The sequence below is a fragment of the Crocodylus siamensis genome, chromosome 2 (assembly GCF_052110815.1).
Source record: "Crocodylus siamensis isolate JL-2025a chromosome 2, ASM5211081v1, whole genome shotgun sequence".
NCBI classification, from domain to species: domain Eukaryota; kingdom Metazoa; phylum Chordata; order Crocodylia; family Crocodylidae; genus Crocodylus; species Crocodylus siamensis.
This window is the reverse complement of record NC_143396.1, coordinates 145,792,229-145,820,103: the sequence shown is the minus strand read 5'-3', so window position 1 is coordinate 145,820,103 and position 27,875 is coordinate 145,792,229. Positions and strand designations below refer to the sequence as shown.

The following is a 27,875-nucleotide window of genomic DNA, read 5'->3' as shown; positions in this document are numbered from 1 at the left end:
GTGGTACCTTGAGGTATGTAGAAAAAACATTTAAGACTGTGTCTATGTCTGAATTGTTGAATCTTTCCGAATCTCTCCAAATCAATTTGGAGGGTTCCAATTTGCTTTGGAGAGATTAAAGGGTTTCCTGTTTCAATTTGGATTTGGAGATTCGGCCACTGAATTGGGCTGAATCTCTGCCAAATTGAATCAGTGACTGAAGCTTCACACAGCCCTAATGGCCAGGGCATTTTTCTACTTGTCTGTGATTTTAAGTTCTTTGATTTCTTTCTTAATTGTGTGTCAAGATTTCCATCGTTTAAGCCCCTCCATTTCCTTCCAAACCTTTTCAGTATCAAAATGAGACTTTGAGGTGCCTTCTAACTAAAGAGTGCTCTAGAGGCCTTGTTACATATTAATTTTAGGCAGCTCAGGGAGCTCTAAACCCCTGGATTCTCTACACATTACAACATGTAAACTAGTTTTAAGCACTCTTTAAGCATCTTAAAGTTGCACCACTTCAGGGCAGGCTTATTTCTGATCTGTGTTACCCAGCTCATATTCCACAATGTGTGGCCACTCCCCAGAGATAAACTGAGCGAGTTTCAGTCCTCTGGCATCCCAAGATGCATTTTCCCCACCCCCACCCTCCTGTTCTGTGTGGAGAAACTTTCCACCCTGTGAACACTTCTGCCCGAGGGCTGGTACTCGCACCAAGCCAACTCTCCCTCCGATCTCTGGCAGTGATCTAGACAGGCAGCTTGCACGGGCACAGACCAGTCCAGGTGGTAGGGTTGAGGGACAGCAAGGAAGGGGGCCAGATTGGGGTCCCCATGAGCTGGGGTTTCTCTCCCAGGGCAGAAGCAGTGTTCCCATGAGCAGAGGCTACCCTTTCCCAATCCCAATTTATTAAAACATGAGACTTTCTTTAAATGTACTTACTCTTTATTTCTTTTTAACTTCTTTTTTGTTTTACTTTTTATTTTATCCTTAGTGTCTTCAGTGTCTACCTTCCTTCATTTCACCCCCCAGCCACCATTCCTGCCTATTGCCTTTTCACCTATTTCACTACCAGGGGTCATAGCAGAATGTTGCAACCTCTGTCAGGTAATACCCGTGGATTCTGCTAACACTTAAAACCAGAATTTTGACCTTACAATTTGATCAACTGTAATCAATCATAATGCCTTGTGACTGAAGTAGACATGAGCCCTCTCTAGACCTAGCGTTGACAGTACTGTCCACAAATTTTGAAGGGTTTTCAACTGCGAAAAAATAACTGATTGCAAATCTATGTAAGAAAGTCAAGCATGATGTATCGTGTCTACAAGAGATGCACCAAGGGTCTCATAATAACCGTCTTTCAATACCTGGCATGACTATGGCAATTTAAAGACAGCACAAGCAATTTGGAAGTGCCATATTTGTTAAAACTGGAACTGTCATAAACTCTATAGCAAAGATTGAAGAAAACAACATTGAAATCCTGACTGTTGAACTCAATGGAATTACAATCACTTCAGTTTACAAACCACCCAACATGAATTTTGCCTTTACAGATACACCAGGGTTCACTCAGAACAAAATATGGGTGATCATCGGTGACTTTAACAACCACAGCATGCAATGGGGTTACAGTGAGACCAATAAAGATGGTGAAGGAGTAGAAGCTTGGTTGGATGCATACCAGCTGAGCCTGATCTATAACCCAAAGCTACCTAAATCAGGGGCGGACAATTATTTTGGGTGGAGAGCCACTTAATGAGGTTTGGTTAGTTGTTGAGGGCTTCATGGGTAGTCCTGCCCTTTGATGGTTGCCCCACTCCCTGGTTGCCATTTTGGGGCTGAAAGTCCCACCCTTAACCCCTGACTTTTGACTCTAGACGTCCTTCCCCTTGCCCCCCGGAAATACTCCTTTTGGGAGGGGGGGTTGCCATCTTAGAACCAGGAAATAAAACAAATCATACACTAAAATACATTATAGTAGGTGTTTGACTTTTAATTTTATTACAAAAAATATTTTTGTCATGATTTGTGTTTGTGTACTATATATATAGAGATGATTGCATAAGTCAAAAATAAATTCTTAGTCTTTTATATTGTCTGGGGGGGGTGTTTGGGGGGGATGGTTGTGTGTGTGTGGTGGGGGTGTATGTGTGTGTGTGTGTGTGTGTGTGTGTGTGCGGTGGGGGGGCGTGCATGTGTTGTGGGGGCATAGGCAACATGTAGCGGGGCACAGGAGGGCACGTGCCCCTGAGATTGGCCGTCACCGAAGCACCACTGGCTTCTGTGAGGGAAGCCCCAGACACAGGAGCCAGCTGCCTTCCCCACCCCAGCTGGCTCCCATGCCTGGGGCTTCCCTTCTGTGCTGCATGAGAGGGGTGTCTATGATACAGATGGCTTGGTAGGAGCTGTGCTCTTCACTGCAATTCACAGCACTGGCCAAAGCCAAGGCACGCGTGCTGAGCACCAGCATCCACTGCTGCTGCCCGTACTGCCTGCCAGGGCTGCGCACCATGGGGGGAGTGTGGGAGGAATCGCCATACCCCCCCCCACACCCCCATGATGATCAGCTGAGTTCAGCACTGCTGCTGCCCACCTGGGCGTGGGCTCTGCACTGCTGCCAGCCCCATGCTCTGCGTTCTGGCCCAGCTGCAGCCCCACCCCCACCCTACTTCCCTATCTGCTGCCCAGAGGGAGTAGGACACTGGGGAAGCCTGCAGCAGTAGCCCTACCCAGTGCTAGCGAGGCCAGGTCCTTCTGCCCACGAGGGTGGGAACAAGGCATAATAGGGCATGTTGAGGGTGGATGTAGGTCCTTGCTCCCACCTTGTGGGCAGAAGGGCTGGGTGGAGTACAATTTGTTGTGGGGCACCACGGGCCAGATAAAAATGCCTGGCAGGTCGCATCTGGCCCATATATTTTGCTTGCTGCGACAGTGTGGAGAAAGGACAAGAAGTATCACACCTGCAGAGCCAGTGGGGAGCAGCGAACCAGTGGTCAGAAATGGTGCCAAGTAAGAAGACAAATGCTGAGAAAACCTCAATGCCGGCATGGTCACGCTTCGTAAGTGTGTGCCACCACCGCTTGATGGGAAGGAACCCCACACACAGTTTAAAAGCAGTCTGTGGAGATGGACAGACCAGAAGTGAGGGCCAGAAGCCCTGGGAGGGGCAAGTGGTGGAGAACAGCCTGTTGGCAGCAAGCCCACTGAGATGGCTTGGAGGAGCCCAGCGACTTACCGGCAGGACTGTCCTGGCCATCGGGAGTAGATGACTGGGACCTGAGCAGGAAAGATACAGATGAGGAGTTATGAGTACAGTGGGGTAAGAATAGCTCACATGGACCATTCTCACCATGGATCCAAAGATCAGAAGGGTCTCACAGGACAAGGACCATGTGGTTCAACTCTGGGCTGAAAGACTGTAAAAGCAGATTAAGAAGTGGAGTAATCTTTGAGTTGTGTATGGTTTTGTTTTATGCATTATCTAACTCAGAAGGCAGTACAAGAAAGGGTCCTTGTACCCTTGACCATCTATTCAAGACCTCAGAGGTTAGCGTAAGGCGGTCTGTAGAAGACAGCGCCAGGGCTAGATTAAGGACAACATGCATGAGGATTAAGAGCTTCCTCCCAATTTATATTTAAGAACAAGTTCTGGCAGGCCAGAGTGATTGGCCTTACTCCAGTTCCAGTTATACAAGGCTAAGAGCAAGCTGTTTGCCTGTAAGGGAACTGAGACAGAAAGAGATAAAGTGGAAAAGTTGAGGTGCGTCTCACGAGATAGACATGGGCACTTCCACATTGGTGCATTGGCTGGGAATGAAAAAAAATACCTGACCCTGGAGGTAGATCAGGAAATGGATGTGACTATGATAGGGCAGATGGTTGTATTAGGACAAATGCTACAGGATGTTATAAAAGTGTTGGAAGTGTAACAACAACAGGCACTCCAACAACAGGAATGGATTCAACATAATTAGTTTACTTTCAAAATGCATAAAATGTCGAAAGATGATGATCCAGAAGTTTATAATCGAATCCTTCAAAAAAAACACAAACCAAAAAAACCAGCCCTGCAGGCAGGTTTAGATAAAGCACTATGGGCAAGCCAGTTAGGGTCATTACTAATTGGCAAAGAATAAGCAGCTTATAGAGCACTTCTGAGGGAAGATGCGTATGATTACAATAAAGTTAAGGCGGCCATACTTTATAGATTGGAAATAATGCCTGACCACTACAGAAGGTTGTTTAAGGCAAAGAAAGGCTGAGAGGAACAAAAACCCAGGGTACTGGTACAACTATTAAGGGATCTGCTTGATAAGTGGGTACTGCCAGCCACTTATAACAGGGAAGCTTTAGAAGACCAGATTTTATTGGAGCAATTTATAAAAGATTTAGAAGGAGAGACTCAAGTGTGGGTTGAGAGACATCTCTCCAGGACTTCAGAGGATGCGTTAAGAATAGTAGAAGCTTTCACAGCTTCTGAAATTGAAGTGGTGAAGGAACGTCTACATAGAAACACAGTATATTGGGCTTTGCAATGAACACCCAAATAGAAGTACAGGGCATAATGGGCCCCGTGAGGAAGAGTGACGCAGGGGCACGGTGAAGAATTCAGGAAAAGGGGTGTTGTGCTATAGGTGCGGGCATACAGGGCATATATTGAGAGAATGCCCTCAGAATGTGAATGAGAAGTGGAGATTGGGGAGAGTGAACCGTGAGTTCAAAGAAAAAGCGAGACAGCAGTAATGTAGAAGCGATGGATTGTAGCTTTGGCTGTAGGGGAGAGAGAACAGACTGGGATAGACCAGTGGTTACAGCCTGGGTAGCTGCAAAACCTCTGCAAGCAACACTGGACACAGGTTGCTCGCAAATGCTAGAGTGATTTGATACCATAAACATGCAATTAAATGGAGTCAGCCAGTGGGCATGTGGTATATACATGGGGGGACCGACCAATACAAGAGGGGATTGGTAGACATGACAGTTGCCAATAGAGCAGGATGGATGAAGGTGGAACTGGTGCCTGAACTATATGGGAAAATGAAAATCGGGTGTGACTGGCCACCCTTATATGATGTACTCAATGAAGTGAAGAGGCAGAGCTAGCAAGAAAAGGCTGGCTCAAAGTGGAGGGGTGGTTGGCTGAGGAGGATGAAACTCTTGTGACTCTCGGAAGTAAGACTATGGGGCTCCAATTCAAAGTATCCCAGGATGAAGAGGATGAATTTGCAGAGATTTGTGAGCAGGAGGTGTCAAGGGTGTAAGACCAGGTGGTATGCCCCGAAATACAAGTAAGTGACCCACGTTATGAGATTTCTGGGGAGTTACTATACCGTGTGAAAAAGGAGAGAGTAGAGGGCAAAGAAATATGGCAATTATTAGTACCTCGTTCTTTCAGAAAGCCGGTATGGGCATTGGCTCATGCATCACTGATGGGGGGTCATTTTGGCTAAAACAATACGGTAACGAGGGTGAGCCAGTATTTTTTTTGGCCAGGGATACACGCTGAAATTGCCTATAGATGTGAGTCATGTAAGGAGTGCCAGTTAGTGACGGAAAAGCACCTGTCATGAGTACCACTACAAGTAATGCCTATTGCTGAAATGCCATTTGACTGAATTGTTTTAGATATTGTGGGACCATTGGCAAAAAGTAGCTCAGGGTATAAATATATTCTAGTAATAATTGACTGTGCTATAAGATACCCGGAGGCAGTACCTCTGAGGATCACAACTGCTACAAAAATAGCAGAGGAACTTTTGAAGTGGGTCTTGAGAATGGGTGTGCCACGTGAAATTATAACCAACCAACCAAGGCACCAATTTTATGTCAGGTGTAATGAAGGCCACGTGCCTTATATTGGACATAAAGAAATTACGCACATCCATCTATCAACTTCAGACAAATGGCCTTGTAGAACAGTTAAATGGAACTATAAAGTGGAGTTTACACTGTTGTGCTCAAATGGAGCCTCAGAAATAGGACTTATTATTAACATCTCTGCTATTTGCACTAAGCGATACACCACAGGCATCAACGCGATTCTCACCTTTTGAGTTGGTGTTCGGTCACAGGCCCAGAGAGCTGTTACAGGTAGTTCAAGAAAATTGGGAGAGCACAGGATACAAGGGCATGAAAGCATAGCAGTATAAACAAGGAACTATAGAAAGATTGAATAAGGCCAGGCAAATTGCAAGGGAAAACTTGGAAACAGTGCAGAAGCCCAAAAAAATAATTATGACCAGAAGGCAGCAGGAAGGAGTTTCAAAGCAGGTGGTAAGGTATTGGTTCTGCTCCCTATGTCCTCTAACAAGCTGTCAACAAAATGGCAGGGACCTTCTGAAGTAATTCAAAGAACAAGCCCTGTGGACTACAAGGTGTACAAACCTGGACACATAAGGGAAAAACAGATATATCTTATTAATTTGTTAAAAGCTTGGAGGGAGCCTGAGGGCTGAATGCTAACCCCGGAGGGGATGTGAGAGGAACTGGGGCCAGAAATTATTGAGAAGGAAGAAGGGAAAAATCTGGAAGAGTTGATACAGTGGGGTTGCAGTCTGATGTCTAGGCAGCAGGAAGAATTGCCGTAGTAATATATAATTTTAGACATGTGTTTAACAACAGACCAGGGAACGCCCAAGGGATAGTGCACCAAATACACACTCCAGGGGGGACTATTGTAAGGGAACATCAGTGGCCCATATCTCACCACCTACAGCTGGAGGTATTTAAGGAAATAAGTAAAATGAAAAAGCAAGGAATCATAGTCCCTTCCAAGAAGTCCATGGCACAGTCCTATGGTCATTGTGCCAACATTGGATGGGTCCCTGAGAATTTGTATTGATTTTAGATAAGTAAATGCAATGTCTTCCTGATGCCCCATGCATGATATATTTCAACAATAAATTTGCAAAAGGGTATTGGCAAATACTGATAGCCAAGAAAGATCAGGAGAAAGTAGCTTTCAGGACGCCTTGAGGCTTTTCAAGTTTACGTGAATGCCTTTTGGGTTGCACGGTACATGGATCACCTGTTAACCTCACATATGGCACATGCAGCAGCCTATATAGATGATATTGTCATTTATTCACAATCCTGGGATCAGCATTTACACCATCTAAGAGCAGTATTAGATGAGTTAAGAAATGTGGGGATGACAGCCAACCATCGTGTGCCCTAGACACGAATGAAACCAGTTACCTAGCCTTTCAGGCAGGAAAGGGGCAATCCACTCATTAGCTAGTAAGGTTGAAGTGATAGAATAATATAGGACACTGCAGATGAAAAGGCAAATGCAATCATTTTTAGGCTTAGCTAATTATTATAGGAGGTTCCTACCTCATTTTGCAGAAATAGTGGCCCCGTTGACAGATACCATATGTGGCCAGGTTAAAGGTACAATATGCTGGACAAGGGAGATGATCTCGGCATTTGAAAAGGTCAAAAGAGCTTTATGCAGTAAAGTGTTGGTGATACAACACCAGATTTCTCTGAACCGTTCATTCTGCAGCTGCTGAAAATAGGGATATAATCCAGACCTCATATTTACCAGCAACACTGTCACTGTGCTAAGCAATAAAATGGTATTAGATCCTATCCCACTTTCCCAATATCATCCAATTGGCATTCAGATCAAAGCTGCAGTAATGCCTATAATGATGCCATTTTGCTGATGTTTCAACCTTAAAAAAGCAAACTGGAAAGGCTTTTCAGAACACCTTGATGCCACAGTCAAAACCATCAAACTATTGCCTGAGAACTGTGACCAATTCATAAAAGCTGTACAGAAATCTGCAATGAAGAACATCCTGTAGGGTTATCACAGGAGTTATATCTCAGGCCTCATTCCACAAGCCACTGGCCTATACAAAGATTACAGGTGATTGTATGGACTAGACCCCTTTTTCACAACACTATCGCTACAGTTGAATAGCTCATGTCATCCATATAGAAGAACAAAGGAAATCCTGGCAAACCTGGATTGAATAGACTGATATGCAACGTAATAGTAAAAAGGCATGGGCAACAGTGCATAAACTAAACAATTACTTACAAAAGGTAGATCAACATCATAATGACACTGTTAATCAAATTGCCCACTAGATTCTTCTCAATTGAAAAAGCCCAAAAAGCCAAAAACAAACAAAAAAACCCCCCTCTCCAACTGAAAAAGGTACATGCACCCTACAGACCTGGGTTTTATGAGCCCCTTCTCAATGAGGGAGCTCAATGCTGGTATTAATGCACTGAAGACTGGGAAAGGAGTCAGCCTTGATGACCTGGGAAAGGGGATGCAAAAAGATTCTCTGGTCATTGACATTCTGTGGACAAGCCACAGATGAAAAGAGTTGGTCACTTGGCCAGGGTGGTCAGATGACCACCAATGAAAGCACAGACCACAGCAACTTGGAGCCGATCTTGTCCCACCTCATGAAGATTCAAGCAGAACAAACCAAAACTGAAGCTGACAACAATGGGCTGCTGCACAGGCTTGGTGCTAGCAGCGCACTTTGGTCTTGAGCCGAGGACAGGACTTCCCACCAACTAAGTGGAGAGATTGTCCTTCAGAGAAAGAGAGCTTGTACACTGTGCGAGTCTGCTGGCCTGCTGGGCATGGCTTTGATTGATTTTTTCTTTTTTCATTTTTGTTGTTGTTTCTTCTTCCTCCAAAAAGGGGCAAGAGGGAAGGGACCCTCCTCACAAAGTCCTGCCTGCTCTCCCACAAAGGAGCTGAGTTGGGGAGAACTGAGGTCTGGACAGGGTTGTTGTCCCTGTAGAAGAGCAAGGTCATTCAGTCCCAGATTCACCACAGGGGGAGATAGTGGTGTCAGCTGGTAGCTGCAAATTGATTTAAGTTGATTGAAATGTAGACCCTTACTGAATTGATTGAAATTGATTGAATTTTGTATACTTAGTGGATTGGGTTTGAAATTCATTGACTTATGAACCCTTAATGAGTTCATTGAGAGTGACTGAATAAAAATTGCAATTTCGATAAGTGAAGAGTTTATCTAAATTTTATTTTATTGAAGCTGCTGGCCGACTGAATTCTGGCCAACAGGGATATTTTCCACCTGAACTTTAGCCAGGTAGATGGGCCCAGAACTTAACGTATGCATGCTACTTTATACACACTGAGACCATGTCCCAGCCCTGGAGGAAACCACAGACCTTTAACTAGGTGCAATGGCAGGGGCAGATGCCCTCCAACCAACTTTGAATTTAATGGGACAGATTTTACAACAGCAACAACAGATGGGTTGTCAGATAGCACTAGACAAGAAAATAGTGCAAGAGGAACAGGTCCAGCATAACTTGACTGAGTTCAAGATGCCAGAATGACATGGGATGATGACCCTGACTCATTCCTGGAAACATTCAAACAGGCTAAAGTCTCATCAGGGCTAGATAAAATGAAATGGACCAGCTGGCTAGGGGTTGAGCTCAAGCAGCTACCAGTCAATGTCAAGGACCGATGTTCAAGACTATGACAAAGTGAAGAATGAAATCTTATATAGCTTGGTGTGGCAGCAAGAAACCCCCACAGGCTTTGGAAATGCCAGGGGAAAACCCTGGCATTTCCAAAAGAGAAAGGAGAGCCACCCATGCCCCAAGAAACTCACCTCCTGAATGGGCTGGGATGGAGTGGCTGCTTCCCGCTTGGGGCAGCAGCCAGCTGATTATGGCATCTGGAGCCACTGCCATGGGGAATTTAAAAACCCTGCTAGAAGCTGGCAGGGGGAGGGAAGCCGGGGGGAGTGCGCTGGCCAGGCAGAGGCTCTGGGTGCTGGCTGTGGCGGCACTAGAGGCACTGCCCTGAGGCAGAGGAGCAGGAGCAGTGTCTGGCTCCAGGCTGGGGATGGGCAGTTCCCAGCCCCTCAACATTAAAGCATACAAGTGGCGTCCCTCTCGGGGAGGAGGCCAGATGCCTTCAACTCAGATCCCTGAGGCCAGGGACTGAAGGGCCAGGGACTGAAGGGCCCTCAGCCAAGGGCTTATCAACATCCCGGTGGTGGGCTAGATTATCGAAGCCAACACTGGACACCACAGTCAAGGGGCTGACATCTCATCGGGACAAAGATCTGAATACCTGAGCAGTTGCCAAGTGGATGGGGTGTAGGGGAGGCAGAGCCCTGAGGAACACCGCAGCACACCTGTGAGTACTCTGTCTTTGGGTCTGTAGGGGAGAAGAACACCACTGAACCCCCTCCTTCTTTACATATACCAACGAGTCATGGCAGGCGAGTTGGGGGACCTCGACCTTGGGGGCAGAGTTATACTTGCAATACCTACTCGTGGCATGACAGCTGGATAGTACCCCTGAAAGATATCAACAACTGTTTAGAATGAAAAAAGAGGAAGGAAGACTATGCTAGGGTCATTTGACCCCAGTACTCTTTGCTGCCATGGCAGCGGGTTGGACTTGATGATCTGCTCAGGGCCCTTACGACCCTACTAACTATGAAACTATGAAACAAGTAGTCACCAAGGACCCTACTGCAGAATCTTGCCAACATCATGGAAAAAGGTTGAAACTCGCAATCACACCAAAGGAAGACATATATTACAGCATCCTGCTTGAACAATTCATTTGTGATTTAGAGGAAAACAAAAAAAAGTGGGATAAGTGCCATCACCCAAAGACCTCAGCCAAGGCCTTATGCCTCCCTGAGGATTCTGACAGTGCCCAAGGAAACCCACAAGAGGATAAGGCCTTTAAAATAGAGGGAGCTGCTAATCTCAGGGACTTGGACATGCCGACTGAGCATGAAAACAAAAAACTGAGGAAGTCTCCACCACAGGGGGTACTATGCTTCCACTGCCGGAGAATGGGACACATAGCCATGGACTGTTTCGCCAGCCCCCATCCATATTCTTCATCCACCGAACCTATGGCTGAAGGGGGCAAGCCCACCACCCAGGATTGCTTGCAGATTGAGATGATGGACTGTAGCCTAGGAAAGACAATAGTCAAAGCCACCAAGGAAAAACATACAATATGGCCATAGTGGCAGGAAGCCCAGTGAGAGTTATTGTGGATACTGGATGTGCTCATACCCTAGTGTGGGCAGACTTAGTTCTCCAAAAAGGGTCCACAACCATTACAGTGGTAAAAATTATATGTATGCACAGGTGATTCTACAAGCCTAAACAGTGTGTACCTACATGCTAGCATTGCTCCACCTGACATCAGAAGAGCAGTGGCCAGCAGGATAGAATGATGGAGACAAACTGAAAATGTGACACATCCTTCGTATGACTATCCTGCAGCACACAGATGACTGAAGTCATGCAAGAGCTGCTTTACCAGTTTCCAACCTCTTGATGCCACACCCAAGGAAACAATACTAGGAGGGACTGTGGAATGAGACACTGAAAAAAAAAACCTGACAGTGAAAGAATGGACATTCCAGTGGGCTGTGTTCTTGCCATCAAGGGTTGATGAACCATGGCAAAGCTGGTGATATCTCAACTGGCTACATACTGGAGCTGGGCGTTCCAAGAAACTAATGAAGATGTGGGACTATGCCACTGTTTCAACAACCTGTTCATAGTTTCATAGTTTCTAAGGTCGGAAGGGACCTGAGTAGATCATCTAGTCTGACCCCCTGCCATGGCAGGAAAGACTAAATGACCCCAGCAAGGTGTTCATCTAACCTGCTCTTAAAACCCCCCAGGGTAGGAGCCAGCACCACTTCTCTTGGAATTTGGTTCCAGATCCTAGCCACCCTAACCATGAAGTAGTGCCTCCTGATATCCAGCCTAAATCTACCCTCCACCAGCTTGTGACCATTATTCCTGGTCACTCCTGGCAGTGCTCGGGGGAACAGGGACTCCCCCAATGCCTGCTGGTCCCCCCTGACTAGTTTGTAACAGGCCACTAGATCCCCCCTCAGCCTTCTCTTTTGGAGACTGAACAGGTTCAGGTCCCTCAGCCTCTCCTCATAGGGCCTGCCTTGCTGTCCCTTGATCATGCGAGTGGCACTCCTCTGGACCCTCTCCATGCTGACCACATCCCTCTTGAAGTGCGGCGCCCAGAACTGGATGTAGTACTCCAACTATGGCTTGACCAGTGCTGCATAGAGGGGAAGATCACCCCTTTGGACCTGCTCGAGATGCATCTGTGGATGCATGACAAGGTGAGGCTGGCCTTCCTAACTGCCTCCCCACACTGCTGGCCCATGTTCATCTTGGAGTCAGTGATGACTCCAAGATCCTTTTCCACCTCTGTGCTGACAAGAGGGGAGTTGCCCAGCCTGTAGGTATGGTGCCGGTTGTTCCTCCCAGGTGCATCACTTTGCCCTTGTCTGTGCTGAATCCCATCCTATTCTCGTCCGCCCACTGTTGTAACCTGTCTAGGTCCTATTGTAGTCTGTTGCTTCCTTCTAGTGTGCCCACATCCCCCCACATCTTAGTGTCATCAGCAAATTTGAACAGGGTGCTTTTCACCCCCTCGTCCAAGTCACTGATAAAGATGTTGAACATTGCAGGACCGAGGACAGAGCCCTGAGGAACCCCACTGCCCACGTCCTTCCAGGTTGAGAAGGACCCATCCACTACCACCCTCTGGGTGCGGCCCTACAGCCAGTTGGTGACCCATTTGACTGTGTGGGTGGCAACACTGCAGTTCCCCATTTTCTTGATGAGAACGGGGTGAGAGACAGTGTCGAAAGCCTTCCGAAAGTCCAGGAAGACTATGTCCACTGCTACCCCTGCATCTAATGATTTGGTGATCTGATCATAAAAGGCCACCAGGTTGGTCTGACAGGACCTGCCACTGATGAACCCGTGTTGGTTGCCCCTAAGCATGCAGTCCCCAGCTGACCCCTTGTGGATGTGTGCCAGAATAATTTTCTCAAACAGCTTGCCTAGGATTGAGGTAAGACTAACTGTGGTCTCTACTTAGGAAGACGGAGGCAAAGAAATCGTTAAACATGTTAGCTTTGTCGTCTGGTGTGACGACCAAATTTCCCAACGCGTCCTGCAAGGGCCCCGCATTACCTGGGACCTTCTCTTTGCCCCCTATGTATTTAAAGAAGGACTTCTTATTGTCCTTAATCTGGGAAGCTAGCCCTAATTTCATCTCTGCCTTGGCCTTCCTAACTGCCCCCCATCATCTCTGAGTGACTGCAGTATAGTCGTCTCTGGTGATGTCCGCTTCTTTTCATTGGGTGTATGCCACCTTTTTAGTAAGGAGACATTCCCGGATGCTCTTGGTGAGCCATGGAGGCTTGTGTGTCCTCCTGCTCCCTTTGATCCTCATTGGGATTACCTTCCTTTGGACTTGGAGGATCATCTCCTTAAGGAGCGACCACTCTCCTTGGACATCTGGCTCCCCTCTCCTCTAGGACCTCAGGGCTTCCCCAACTATCCTCCTTAGCTCATTGAAGTTTGCCCTCCTGAAATCTAGGGCTGCTGCCTTACTGCATGCCTTTGCCACCTTGCGCCGGACGGTGAATTCCAGCAGGCGATGATCGCTGTCACCCAGGTGGTCAAGCACCTGCAGCCCCCTTTTCAGGACTTCTTATTCAGGACTTCCTATTTCCCCTGAGGTGTGATAGGGCTGGAGTGGTGCTGTAGCTGTGATGGTCCAGGAAATAAGAGAGAAGCAAAGGATTTTTTTGTGATATCTTTTCCTGAACCAACTGTATAGTTTGGAGAGATGTTAGAGAAGCTTTCTGGCACAAAGTACCTTCTTCAGATCTGGTAACTGAAGAAAAGGCACTTTTGTGCCCGAAAGCTTGTCTAACATCTCTCCCAACTATGCATTTGGTCCAAAAAGAGAGATCACAAAAACCTTGCTTCTCACGTCTCTTGCAAAAAGTGTTTGATGAAATGCCCCTAGTCAATCAAATGCTTTACCTTTATACCTGCTTCAACCACAAGAGGGCATATCATTTAGTTAACAGAGAATCTTTTGTCCTAAACTGGAATGGGTCAGCAATGAAAATGTGAGATAAAAGATGCTGTCCCATCCCCATAGCATCCCTACAAGGTCATTATTCATTTATCAGTAACTACCCAGCCTGCTCTGAGTTTCAGTGCATGGTGCTCTCTGCTCACTAAAATGTGGCATAAAACTTTTTTCCAAAAATGTATCCCCAGCCCTCTCCTGAGGTACTTTCCTTATATATCTTGTTATTTGTAATAATCAGACTTGCCTTCTGTAACTTGACTGCATCCTGTCAGAGTGGTTTTGTTTTGTGGGGTTTGAGTTGTTATAGTCACACTGCTTTAGAAACAGAAGTGTAATTTCATGACCCTGTTTCACCTTAACCTCCAGTTGTACTGAACGACTGCAGGAGATAGGAAGGGTGACTGTTTGAGGGATGATGTAAACGTGCATCTGGTACATGACTTGCAGAAGAAGAGTCTGATTATGGGCTCCCTCGGTGCCTTCCATTTCCCCTGAAATCAGCGGGAGTTGAGAACTCGGCACCACTTCTTTTGGTCCACTTGTAGGTATCCAGTATGACTTTGCCTTTCTAAGGGTCATAAGTTCACTCATAGGAAAGCTTTTTGTGGACTTTTAAAATGACCTCATATTTCGAAGCTATGCAACACTGAATAAGAAAAACAATGGGATTCACCTGATCCCCATTAGCCCTCTATAGCACAGTAGGGTCCATTCCCTGCACCCCAAGGTCTGGACAGATGAACATTTGGAGCAGTTTCAAAAGAGAAGGTGGGGGGCTTTCACTCTGAATCTCACACTAGTCATTATTTTCTAACAGCTGCATGTGGACAAGCCAAGGATAATCATACAAAAACCTGCTTCATCCAGGGTTAATTTTGGATCCGTTTTGCTACATTTGTATGGCCCCCTGTGAATGCACGCCTAACTGTTAGAAAAGAACAGCTACTGGGCATGCTAGATTAGCAGCTCCCTTTTGGAAATGTTCCTCTGTTGAGATGGCTCCAAATGTACATTTGCCCATACCCTAGTTATATAACTCAGGACTCTGGTCATAAGGTGGTGTTTTATCACAGTGAGAGCTGGGACAGCTTGGGAACTTACAAGCAGAACAAAATAAGCCCTACTAATGTAACAATGTGCAATACTGACTAAACCTAGCTAGTTCATTCCGGGCATATGGAAAAATGTTGCAAGTGCTGAAGCTTATTTTTGCTCATCACCAGGATACAGTAACTTCCAGTACAGCAGAAATGAATTTATGCAGGATTTGGATCTGAGGCTAAAACAGATCCCATCTGATCACAGTCTCTATCGACTTCAGTGGAGTTATTCTTGACTTACAGCATGGAAGTGGGATAAGAATCAGGCCTAAGACTTCTCTCCAAAGTTCACCATCACAGATGCTTAGTCCTGCTTCACACTAGTTCTTTCCGTGCGGTCCGATCTCCCTTTCTACCAATTTATTTTTTTTGATAACCCTTGCCTCCTGCCAGTGCAGAGCACGAAAGTAAAAACAAAACAGAATGCTTTTTCTTTTTAAATGGAAATTCAGTAATAGTATACGCCACTGTTGGTGCTCACAATGCTGATGCTGACCTGGAAAAGTTAAATGTAGTGCATGGATTCTTTCCAAAGTTATAGATGTCTGAGACAATGACCTTTCATAAGAGTTAATATTAACAGCACAGGCAGGCTGATGAAAACCTGTTGTGAAATGCTGTCTAGGGGCTGATAAAGGTGCTATTCTGTATGCACCTGGCGTGTGTAAGATTTCAGTCAAAGGTCTATATAATGTGAACAGGAATAGACCTAAGATCAGTTACTTGACTATGTAGTGCCTCAGAAGGAAAGGAGCTAGGTAGTACAGCTGACATCCAGTCATAAATTGCTAGTCAGAAAGGTAAACAAGGTTCTTTGGGTAAATGTGATATGTTTTATTAGACTTTAGTTGGTCTAATAAAAGATATCACATTTACCCAAAGAACTTTGTCTGCCTATGTCCTTAGACCAACACAGTTACAACCAGAAACCCAGTCAGAAAGGTCAAACTCTTTATGTAACCGGTTACTTAATATGTATTGTCTGTTTTTATTATGTGATTATAGGTTTTCTGAGTACATTTTTATGGCTTTATGAGTATGTGTCATGCATATTTAGCTGAGGAAACAGCAAAAAAGGTCTTGCTTTCCAGGAATATATTTGCACAGCATATTTTGCCTTCAGAGCTTTATTAATGGTGATGATACACAAGATGGGAAGAGGCCACTTGACAATCAGGTCCCAGGCTGTGTTTGCAAGGTGGTCATTTTGAAAAAGCATCCTTTTATCTGTAAGCTGAACAGATGCCTTAGAACAGCAGTTCCGAAACTGTGGTATGCATACCCCTGGGCTATTCAAGATATCTGTGTGGGGTACACGGGAGAAATTGTGTAATGTTGGATTTCATTTTATTATAATAATAATTGGCATTTAAGGAGTTAAAATATAAAATGTATGCTGGTAGAAGTACATAGGTAGCTGGTAAATCTGGAAGCAGGTACACAATAAAAAGAAGTTTGGGAACCTCTGCTTTAGGAGATTACTTAGGGATCGCCATTTTTGCAGTAGCTATTCTGAGCTGAACAGTACTCATCCTACTACATGCAAGTGAAAGCATGTTTCGCAGAAAGGGGTATCTGAGATCTGGTATCTGAGATCTGTGATCCTTCTTTGTACCAGACTGAGTTAACTGAAGTTCTCCTTGTACTGACAGGATGTGCTGAAAAAGAACATAGATTCTCTCCTGGCTGTCCAAGTTTACATGAGTTTTAATAAAATATATTAATGTGTTCCTCCTAGAATGCAAATATTGTTTGGTGTGACAGAAAACTCTGGTTAAAAAGAACTGCTGAAAGTCCTGTGAATGCAGGTCAAACACTGCTCACTCATGGGTTCAGACCTTAATGTAAACCGGAATATTGTTTTATGCTTCAAATGACCCCACTTTAACTACTGCCATTTCTAAGGGTAGAGACAAATGTGCACTGACAGGAGGGTTCCTCTGAGCCTAATGGGCCAGTGAACTTGTGTGGTTTAAGCACACTATTTTCTTGGCCAACAGCACACAGGAGAGTGATGTGGCCAGAACTACATCCAGCCACCTTTGACCCCCAGATTGAGTGCCCAGGTACCCACTTACAGCCATGTCATTGGGGACAGCCTTTGACATGAGTCCAGAGCAGGAGCTGTAGCAAGATTTCTTAACCACTCTCCTACCACACCCGGTCAAACAAAGTATAAATAGTGATGGGAGCAACAACGAGGATAGAGTCTTGCTTGGGGCTGATGTTCTTTAATTTTAGTGCATGCCCCTGTGAGAGGAGATAAGAAGAACTATAGTTTCCCCCCTCTGTCTTTTTTCCCCTCATCCTCACAGAGTGGGACCTGCTCATACATAGGTTATCCCTTCTACAGCTCTTGCTCACTGAAGATTGCTCCTCCTCTTAGCTTGAGATTTGCAGCAAGGCAGTTCACTAGTGCTGGCCCAACACATGCATTTGCTAGGCTTCCTGGACAGGGATGAAGGGATGTTTCCAGAATGATGAATAGGTAGAAAGGAGCTTTTTCACAGTTCCTGTTCAATTGATAAATTAATCTTACTTAATGCTACTTAATTAATCAAATCAAAATGATTAACATTAAGATTAAAACAGTGTAGGAAAGCAGTAGATTTGGATGTACCCATGGGTCTGAGATGTTTATATACCTGGAAAAGCCAGGTATATATGTCACTGAATTCTCCTGTGCAGCTAATTCAATATGTTTACTTATTGAACTCTATTGAACTTATTGAACTTCTAATCACTCTATTTTAATCACTAAGTCTACTTACTATTGAAAATGTCTCTTATGGAAATGTATGTTAAAATATTATTAGACACTTATATAGTTGAATAGGGGTTTTCCTGTTTTACAATGCAATACATACTTTTAGGTGGGGAAAAAAATTCCCTGGTTTATATTTTGTGTCATACTTCCAACTACAGTGACTTTGAACAATAAATAAATAAATGGTCTATTCATCTAGTCAAAGAACTTAATAATAAAATTCAGATAAATAACTTCATAATAGTGAGTCTCCTTGCATGCACTGAAAATATAGGTGGGTAATTCTGGGCGCCGCACTTCAAGAGGGATGTCGACAGCATGGAGACGGTCCAGAGGAAGGCCACTCGTATGATCAGGGGACAGCAGGGCAGGCCCTATAAGGACAGGCTGTGGGACCTGAACCTGTTCAGCCTCCAAAAGAGAAGGCTGAGGGGGGATCTTGTGGCCTGTTATAAACTAGTCAGGGGGGATCAGCAGGCATTGGGGAAGTCACTGTTTCCCCGAGCACCGCCAGGAGTGACCAGGAATAACGGTCACAAGCTGGCAGAGGGTAGATTTAGGTTAGATATCAGGAGGCGCTACTTCACAGTCAGGGCGGCTAGGGTCTGGAACCAGCTTCCAAGAGAAGTGGTGCTGGCCCCTACCCTGGGGGTGTTTAAGAGGAGGTTAGATGCACATCTTGCTGGGGTCGTTTGACCCCAGTATTCTTTCCTACCATGGCAGGGGGTCGGACTAGATGATCTGCTCAGGTCCCTTCTGACCCTACAAACTATGAAACTATGAAACCAGCTAATCTGACTGTAAGAAACAGACACACACACACACTCATGCACAACCACACACTTTAGGGGAAACAAGATATCTTCCACCTATATTCTTCGTAGTCCCAATCTAATTACTTATAAGGCTCTTTCTTTACTCTTCTTTGAAGCAGCATAGTAAATTTACATGCTGGTTTTAAGGAGTGTATTTCCTGAATCATATATGCACCATGGTAAAGAGAAAAAGGTGGTTTAATATGAAAAAAAAAATCAGTCATGAACTCACAGTTAGTTTTGCAGCTGTCCCTAAGCAAAACTGCTTACCAGAGACCAGACCTCCAGCTACATTAGGTTTAAGTCCCGTTATCTTTCTTCTGCAGCACAGAGGGGACTTCAGAGGTGTTCCCATGGGTGACTGGTGCCTCCTGAGCCAGGGGGAGCACTTGCCCCCCCAGCGGCCAGTCAGCAGTGGGGGGGCACCCACAGCCAATTGTGCCAACTGGGGGAAGGGGTCCCCCTGTGGCCTATCGTGCGGGACTTCTGGTTAGCCATGGGGGGACTGTGGAGATTGCTTCTCCTAGCACCCACACTCCCCTGCCACTGGGTGTTCCTCTGCTACAGACATAATTGAGAGGGGACTTGGTAGCAGCTTACCACTACATCAGGGGAATACATCAAGGGCTCAGCAAACAACTGTTCACCAGGGCACCCTTGGGGAAAACCAGGAGTAATGGCCACAAACTCCTGGAAGACTGTTTCAGGCTTAAAGCTAGGAGCAACTTCTTCATAATCAGGGTGCCCAGACTGTGGAATACACTCTCTTCAGAGGTGGTGCAATCACCTACCCTGGAAATCTTCAACAGGAGACTGGACGATTACCTTGTTGGGGTTACCTGACCCCAGTTGTCTTTCCTGCCTAGTGTGGGGGGGGGGGCTGGAGCCAATGATCTTGTGAGGTCCCTTCCAGCCTTACAATCCATGAATCTATAAGTTACAATCTATGAATCTAATGCAGGGGGCATTCTTGTGTGTGGCATTTTGAAGAGATGAGGCCAGAGCACACTCTTCAGTGATCCTCTTCAGGATAGTGGCTTTTAGAGTTAGCTTTAGTTAGAACAACCCTGTGACAGCTCTAGCTTGTTGTCCCTTACTAAGTTCAAAGGGTGGAGAAATGACATAACATAGAATCCAAGGACCCCTGAGGATACAGCCCAGATGTGGACGGAGTGCAGAGCTTTGGAAGAGTTTTCCTATTTTGATCCATTTTGACCCAATTAGAACCCATTTTACCAGATGCCAAACTTGGCAAGAGCAGCCATTAACTGCTGCAGCTGCACTTGAAAGTGCTTTAATTGCAAATGGAAACCAGTTCAAATCACATCTGGCATTATTTCAGAAATTGTGTCTGAGCAATTCCCAAGCCAGTTTTAAACATGGTTACTGAAAGGCTGCTGAACAATGTGAACATGCCTTGGCTTTGGTCTGCACTTACAGTTATACTATGTTCAGCATTGACACCTCTGCACCCACGGAGGACTTGTTTTTATCAGTACCAGGTAATTTATGAAGAGGATACAAAGGTTAAAGCACGGACAAATCAACAGTAGAAATGATGACTAATTTTTTGATACAACTTAAAAGAGGGGAAAAAAGATATGCAGCAGGCTTATAAGTTTGCTGAAGTCTGCTAGAGGCAAGATTGGGTAAGAATTATGACGCTTCATACAAACAGAAATTTTTGCCCTTTGCTACAGTAAATAGTTTGGGGAAAAAACACTCAGTCCAATTGGCTCCCTATACATGTGCTTGGGGGGTAGGGGTGGGGCGTTTTAATTAGAGTGGCTCCTGAAGAGCTGTCACATGTATTAAGTCCCCGCACATTTAAAAATGGGCATGGGCGCTTTTCATAGTTTCATAGTTGGTAGGGTCGGAAGGGACCTGAGCAGATCATAAAGTCCAACCCCCTGCCATGGCAGGGGTCAAACGATCCCGGCTAGGTGACTGTCCAGTCTCCTTTTGAAGCCCCCAGGGTAGAAGCAAGCACCACTTTCCTTGGAAGTTGGTTCCAGATCCTAGCCGCCCTGACAGTGAAGTAGCGCCTCCTGATGTCTAGCCTGAATCGACTCTCTGTCAACTTAAGGCCGTTATTCCTCGTTACTTCCAGTAGTGCTTGGGGGAACAGGGACTCTCTCATTGCCTGCTGGTCTCTGTTGCCCAGTTTATAGACAGCCACCAGATCCCTTTTTCTAAATCTTATTTGACAAGGTTTAGACAAAGCTCTCTGCGGCCATTTTAAAATGTGCAGGGGCTTAATACATGTGATGCTGCAATGATGCTGGGGTGTTCTAATTAGAACACAAGTCTAATTAGACTGGATTAATCAATTCTGCTCTGATACATTCTAATTAGAATGTCAACAATCACATATATAGGCAGCCCGTGTGTCTAAGCTAAAACAATTTATAGACAAAATTCATTTATGTCAAAATGAAAAAACAGTTCCCTCCACGGCAGAAATCATTAGGTGAAACTCTATGGCTTACTTTATACAAAGATCATTGTGGTGAAATGCTGAAGAGAGACAATGCCATGACAATTTTTTTAATTCAACACCTGGTAATATTTAATACACATAATGGGCAAAACCCTGTCCCCAGTGAAACCCTAAGGAAGTTGATCATTGACTTTAATAGGACAAGGATTTTATCTGCTCAGACATAATTGTGTACTTATTTTGTATGTATCCACCCCAGGCTTTGGGTGTCCTTCCCTGAATTAGATGAACATACATTTTGTAATATACTTCTCAAGCACCCTTTTATGAAACACAGCTGCCTTCAGGTAAAGCAAATCAGTAGCTGGTAATCTTCCAGGCTATATCCCATTCCATATGGGCATCAACTTTTTTTTCTATCAAGGCATGTTTGGATTATTTTGGGCCAAGGGGAAAGGAACAAATTTGAGTTAAGGATCCACTGATTCATCAGATCATTAAAGATAGGTGTATGCCATTGCCCTCATGGGGTTGGGCACAAGGATGCAGAGGCATGCTTTTTTTTTTTTTTTTTTTTTTTTTTTTTTTTTTTTTTTTTTTTGCAGAACTCCTGCTGGTGATATATTTGAGTTTGAGTTTATCTGTGACACACACAACTGAGAAACAATAAACTGAGGAGCTTTATATACCTCTGCCCTGTGAGGACTGACAAGGAAAGGAAGGGCTAACGCCTAAGCTCCCTGTGGATTAGTTTTTGAAGTGCAGAAAGTATTGTGAGATACCACAGTCACTGCACTTTCTTGCAGGCTGGCTGCACAGGAGGTTGGGACTACTGCTGCATATACTGCTCTCTCACAACTCTTCCTCTAGCTTCTGCTTTGCTTCCAGCAGTCTTCTGTCCTCCCTGCACTTCACTTCTGCCTCTGACCAAGATCTCCGGGTAAGTCAGTAAAGACGGGAATTTCTGCCAAATTTTAAAACCCCCCCCCACAGTTCCATCAAACTGTCTAATTTAGTTACTTGCTTCCTTCCCTTTAAAGGGAAATGAAAAAAACAATACTGAAATTACTAGTCTGCCACCCAGAAACAAATCATTTCTAAAGCAGCAAGAAAAAAATGATTTTGTGATTCGCTAGGAATCCCCTGAAGTTAACAGGCATTTTTTAATTTTACAAAGTCCCTTTGAAAAGAATTTTGCAAAGTCCCTGTGGAAAGGAAGTTTGCTAAAGAAATTCATTAACAATGTGTTTTACCAATAGAGGGAGAAAATGCATTTAAGACTTACGATAATAGAGCTCAACAGTTAGAATATCTAATGGGAAACGACTACATTATGTAAATGTGTGTGTGCACACGTGCATGTGCATGCAAGCACACCATATGTAACATACACACAAAACCCTATTGATCCAAGCTCATTTCAGATGGAGTACCCTTTTTCCCTGAAGCTTGGTTACAAAACTCACTCTTTAACACTCTGAATCCCCTCCCCCTTATTTATTCAATAGATTTTAATTTCTCCCAAACTTTTATGAAGAGATTGTTTCTGTATATGCATCCACACATCCTGTATACCAGTTGCCTGAATACATGTAGATATAGGCAGAAGTCTAATATGGAAAAAAATCATTATATAAAAGTTCATATATAGCTATAAGATTTATGTATTTCTACTTATATAAAATCTAAAATGTACAGCTATAACGTATTTCAACTGCATATGTCATTTGATAGATTGCACTAGTTAAACTTTGTACTCACTGTAAATACAAGAAGTAATTGTTTATCTAATCAGCCCTGGCAGGTTTCAATATATTGAAAAGTGGGATCCTTTTTAAAGATCTTCATCAGCTTCCTTCAGAAAAAGTACCAATTAGAGTTGTTTTGGGCTCTAAAATGTTATATTCTCACTTAAATTTTAGTGCCTGATATACTTGGTTGAGGGGCAAAAAATGCAGTTTTGTGCCAGTAGCTTTCTGGAGGAAAACTGCTAAACAAAAAAGAAAAAAAGTGTACATAACCTGTTTGGTAATATAAAGTATCTTAAGGCAAGTGGGGAAAAATTAAATTACTGAAAAATCTGAGTTCTGCTACTACCATTTGTTACTCATGTGAATTTTAAACCAATGCACCTTTACTGATTCCTGTTAAATGGTTCCAGATCTACATGACTGTGTACAAGAAGTGATCAGAACTTTAGACTTTAGTAGTTAGAACAGAATACATGGGGAAATTGCCTCCGTTCTTGAGAGGCAATACTTTTTGTGGTATCTTTAATTAGAGCAACTGTATAGTTGGGAGAGAAGTTTGACAATCTTTAGGGTACAGGGTGCTTGAAAGGAGCATGTTGTAAGCATGATGCACCAGGAAATACATGGAGATCTGGAAAAGGGCACTTTGTGCCTGAAAGCCTGTTCAACGTCTCTCAACTGTACAGCTGTTCTCTCCCAACTTATTCCAATAAAAAATAACATTAAAAAAATCCCCCAAAAGCCCTTGCCTCTCATACATTTCCTGGATTGTTGCAACTACAACACACCCTGCCTCTATTCTCCATTCTTATATATGTAGAATATTTTCCTCTTTGCGGTTTGAAAATGTTATTTCAATCATGCCAGTAATGAGTAGAAAGGTTTGATGATTCCTTTAAGGGGGATGTTTTTATTTCTCAGTTAGGAGATGACATGTTTACAGAAAAAGTTATGTAGTTTCCCAACCTGAAAAATTAATATTTTGAGCAAGATTTTAACCACTTAGCTTCCATTTAGAAAGGATCCAATTGAGAACCTTGACAATAACAATTTAATTTGTGGATGTCTGTAATGAATAAATTTGATTAGGTAGTATAACAGTGTAATGAAAGAAGCAGAGGGCTAAAAGTTCAGTTTTACAGTGTGGTAGAAAACATGCAGAATTATCTATCATGTGGTCAGCACTTCACACACAAAACTTCCACTGAGTCTAAAGTAAATTAAACGTCCATATCTCTGATTCTCACAGGAGTACACCACATGAATAAAAATAGCTGCTTAATGTAAATGTTCACAACAGATATTTTTGTTTACTTCGAAGGCTGACTGTTTTTGCCTTTAATTTTCTCTAGGATACACAATATAGATACTACTTACATTAAACTGTCTCTTGATCCAGAAATGTTCCTATTGAGTTTTGATTATCCACTTATAATCTTTCATGTTTTTTAAATTATGATGTTGCACCTTATATTATTGTAGTTTTGAGGAGGAAGAATAGCTATAGAGACTTTTTTGTGAATCCCTGAAATTTCTTTCTAGAATTTTATTGTGAATACATATTTCAATTTTGATTTAGGTTTTTCTTTCCTGTTTCTTTGCTTTATGGGAGATTTATCCAAGAAAGAACTATTTAAACAGACCTAAAATAATCTGACACTAACCTTCTACTCTTAGGAAATTATTAACAGCCATAAACCCTGTTTCTAAACACTGCTATTTTCTCAAAGCAAATGCCTGCATGCATAGCCTTCTATATGAAATATTTTTCATTAAAATCTCTCCATTACTGAGTAAAGTATTAAATAGGTCATCTGTTACTGCATATCTACTTCACTGATAGAAAAAAAGTCCTTTAAATAAATGGAAATGAAAAACCCACCCACCGTATGTACAAATTATTTTACTTCTGTTATTGTCTCATCTTTTCTAGTACAATATTAGAGATGAACAAATTTGTCCCATAAGAAACTGCTGTAATCCAGGATTATTATGAGACTTGTCTAAGAAATTTGGATAACACATTTTAAATTGCAAGATATATTGCCTGTAATAGCAAAGTAATATTTTGAGCACTAAATTCAAACATGAAGTAGATTTTGTTTACAACAACTTCTTCTCTTTTTTTTTTAATCAAAAGCCCCAAAAATATTTCACCAAATTTGAAACATTCAATAGGATTTGGTGCGGAGAGAATACGAATATCTACCCCAATAGCATAATTTCAGCCTGTATTTAAAGTTTGTGTAGCTTTACTCTGAAAAGTGACTTAACAGGAACAGCTTTGCAACAACCTTTGTGTACTCTCTCTCAGTGAATCCAGATTGAATTTTTCTAGTTTCTGACTGGAAAATATCGTTTTCTGTCAGCAAGTCCTGCACATTCAGGATGTTGTGGGTTTTTTTTGCCTCAGAATCAACAAACAGGTTATTAGACTGGACTAGTTAATAACTGTGTTGAAGATGTTTGAGCTCAGCTAGAATCCATCTTGTTTTCCTATAGCTGTATGTGCTTTCTTAAGTAAAAAATGAGTCATTCATAGTCTTTTTTCTAATAGGAGTGCAGAATTCTTAAGCCCTGCAGATCATATTGGCCTACAAAATTCAGAATCAGATCTGCTTGTGTGGATTTTGCACTCAGATCCCAAGTAGGCTGGTCAAAAGTAATTTGCATTGCTGTGTTATAGCCTTCTACCCATAATTCAGCAACTAAGAGACCACTCAGCACATTAGCATACCATAAACACTGATATTTATTCAGTGGACCATATACATTTTTTCATTCTAGTTGCTAGTGGATAGCTCTTTACCAAAGCATCTTTTTAAATGGGACCGACTCCAGCTTTGCTGGCTGTCTTTGCAGAGAGATCAGTGTCTAAATGGCCCTGGAAAATGAGCCGCTCATATCCCTAGTGAAGGCTTCCCTGGAACTGGAAGGAGTGAGGGAAGGTGTTCTCCTGCTATCACATTGTGCCTGTTACGTGCATAAATGCAACAGTCTTCAGGTTTTTCAGACTTGCATATTTCACTACATGCTTTATGAATTCACACACAGTTTAATTTACTCTAAGCTAAATTTAATTAAAAATTAGAGAGATTATTCTGTCACGGTTCTATTTTGAATACATTTTATTCAGAAATTGGTCTAGTTGAATCTGAAAAATGAATGAAAGAGAATATTAGCTGGGGACTAAAATTGTAAAATATCACAGGATATGTTTAGTGTCCTAGGCAACTATAACTTTCTGGGAGATACTCCCAAGCTCTATTTGGTGCCATATTTTTAGTGTGTAAAGGCCCTCTTACATGTGTGAAATTTTACCCACACCTTTATTTCTACATGCAATGGTAGTCATAAAGTTAGAGATGTCTTTTGGGGCAACAGTCGTGTGTCAAGCACAAATGAAGATGTTCATGTGATTTTAAAGCATGTGCATTGTTCACTGAAGAGTGTGTGTCCTTTTTTACTCTATTGGAGAGGAATTTTTGTTGCATGCTTGTTTTACTGGGCCATTGGTTCCTCAGTTCCTGGAAATAGTTCATAATTTGTTTTCTTTGATTTTTTTAAGGAGTAATTTTGCCTGAATACTGGAATAATCTCACTAAAACACATCAAGCTGCTAGTGTCCCCATGCCAGTATTGTTTAAATATAACACCTGTAAGATTTCTTGATGCCAATTAGGGTAAAATAGGTGCAGAAAAGTCAATTTTATATTGAAAGGACAAATTTGATTTGGGCTCTATTTCATGAGACTTGCAGTGCTAGGAGGGGAGAAAATCCATCCCAAACAGGACAGTTGGGGGTTACTTTTACATAAAGGAATTCCTGAATGGTGGGAGCTGGGTTAGTTGTCTTGTAAGGGTAGGAGATATAACCTGAGTGCACTGGTCTTAAAAGCATTTCCAGTTGTTTTCCATGTTTTTTTCTTTTCCTGATGAGCAGTGCTTTGTAAGCATATGAAGTTTCAGAACACTGTATGATAAACAAAAATACCTTCAGTTTTTTAAAACTCTTTTTGTTGTCTCAAGAACACTAGAGACATGGAGAGTATGTCTTCATCTTCAAAATGTGACCCAAGAGAAATATAAATACATTCACTATTATGTAGAAGTCTGAACCGACAGATCATGGCAATCCCAGAGCTCTTTGGATAAACTTAAAGCAAGCTGAATTTTCAATAAAAATTACAAAGCATCCAGTGTGCTATCAAAACTTCAGCAGTGCAAATGTGTGGCTTATCTCTAATAGGCAACCCCCTATTATCATCATCTACAGGCAGGCCATTGCTTTAAATGATAGTTTTGAGAGGTCATACACACAATACACTTTGCTCCATTGGTTCCCTGGTCCTCAGGCAGATGTGGCCTGCGGAGCCATGTCATCTAGTTCAGGGGGCCCCGATGCCTGGTATAAAATGGCATTCATTCATGTGCTATTGCAGGACATGGTAGGGAATGCTCCAGGAGTATATCAGGAGACTAGGAAGCCATTGTGTGTGTGCTATTCTCAGCTGTGGAATGATCCCTTGATGGCTGCTACAGTCAAGCAAAATTTGAGCTGCCATTTGGTGTCTTTTGCTTACCCTGGGTACCAAGTTAACCACTTGTGCTGCTGTAAACTGGAGATTCTGGCCTCTGGTAGCAATAATTATTCCCTTCTAATTATTGTATTTCTCATGGGAGAAGTCTTAATCATAGACCTACTTCATGTATACATAACTTGTGGCAGGTTCTGTCTCACTTCCTTGAACAAAGCCTCTTTGCACTTTGTACAATTAATCAGGAAACTTTGCAACAACAGGGGTAGGTTGAGTTTATGCTAAACACTTGATTAAAGAAGGAAAACTAGAATATATTGTAAATAGACTTACTGGGCCAGCTTCTTAGCAGAAGTGAATATTTAAATTTGCATTATATATTTATATTTAACAAGAGTCTATTATTTCATTCATTTACGACCTGGAGAAAATGAATGCCATTTTATACCAGGCATCAAATTAATTCAGTGGGAAAAAGGATTTAACTACTAAGCAAAGGCAATTTTCAATAATGGCATCTCTTGATGTTAACGTATGTTCGATGTTGGTATATTTTCCTGAACT

General features: G+C 43.1%; 1 protein-coding gene across 1 annotated transcript in view; it reads left to right on the top strand.

The window, feature by feature from the left end:
* The first annotated feature begins 21,819 nt into the window (after nt 1-21,819).
* LOC149870888 (broad substrate specificity ATP-binding cassette transporter ABCG2-like) overlaps nt 21,820-27,875 on the top strand; it is a 45,209-nt gene continuing 39,153 nt past the window's right edge. Inside the window, exon 1 of the mRNA XM_090034774.1 lies at nt 21,820-21,962. The gene's annotated coding sequence lies outside the window, so the exon portion shown is untranslated. The remainder of the gene's footprint in view (nt 21,963-27,875) is intronic.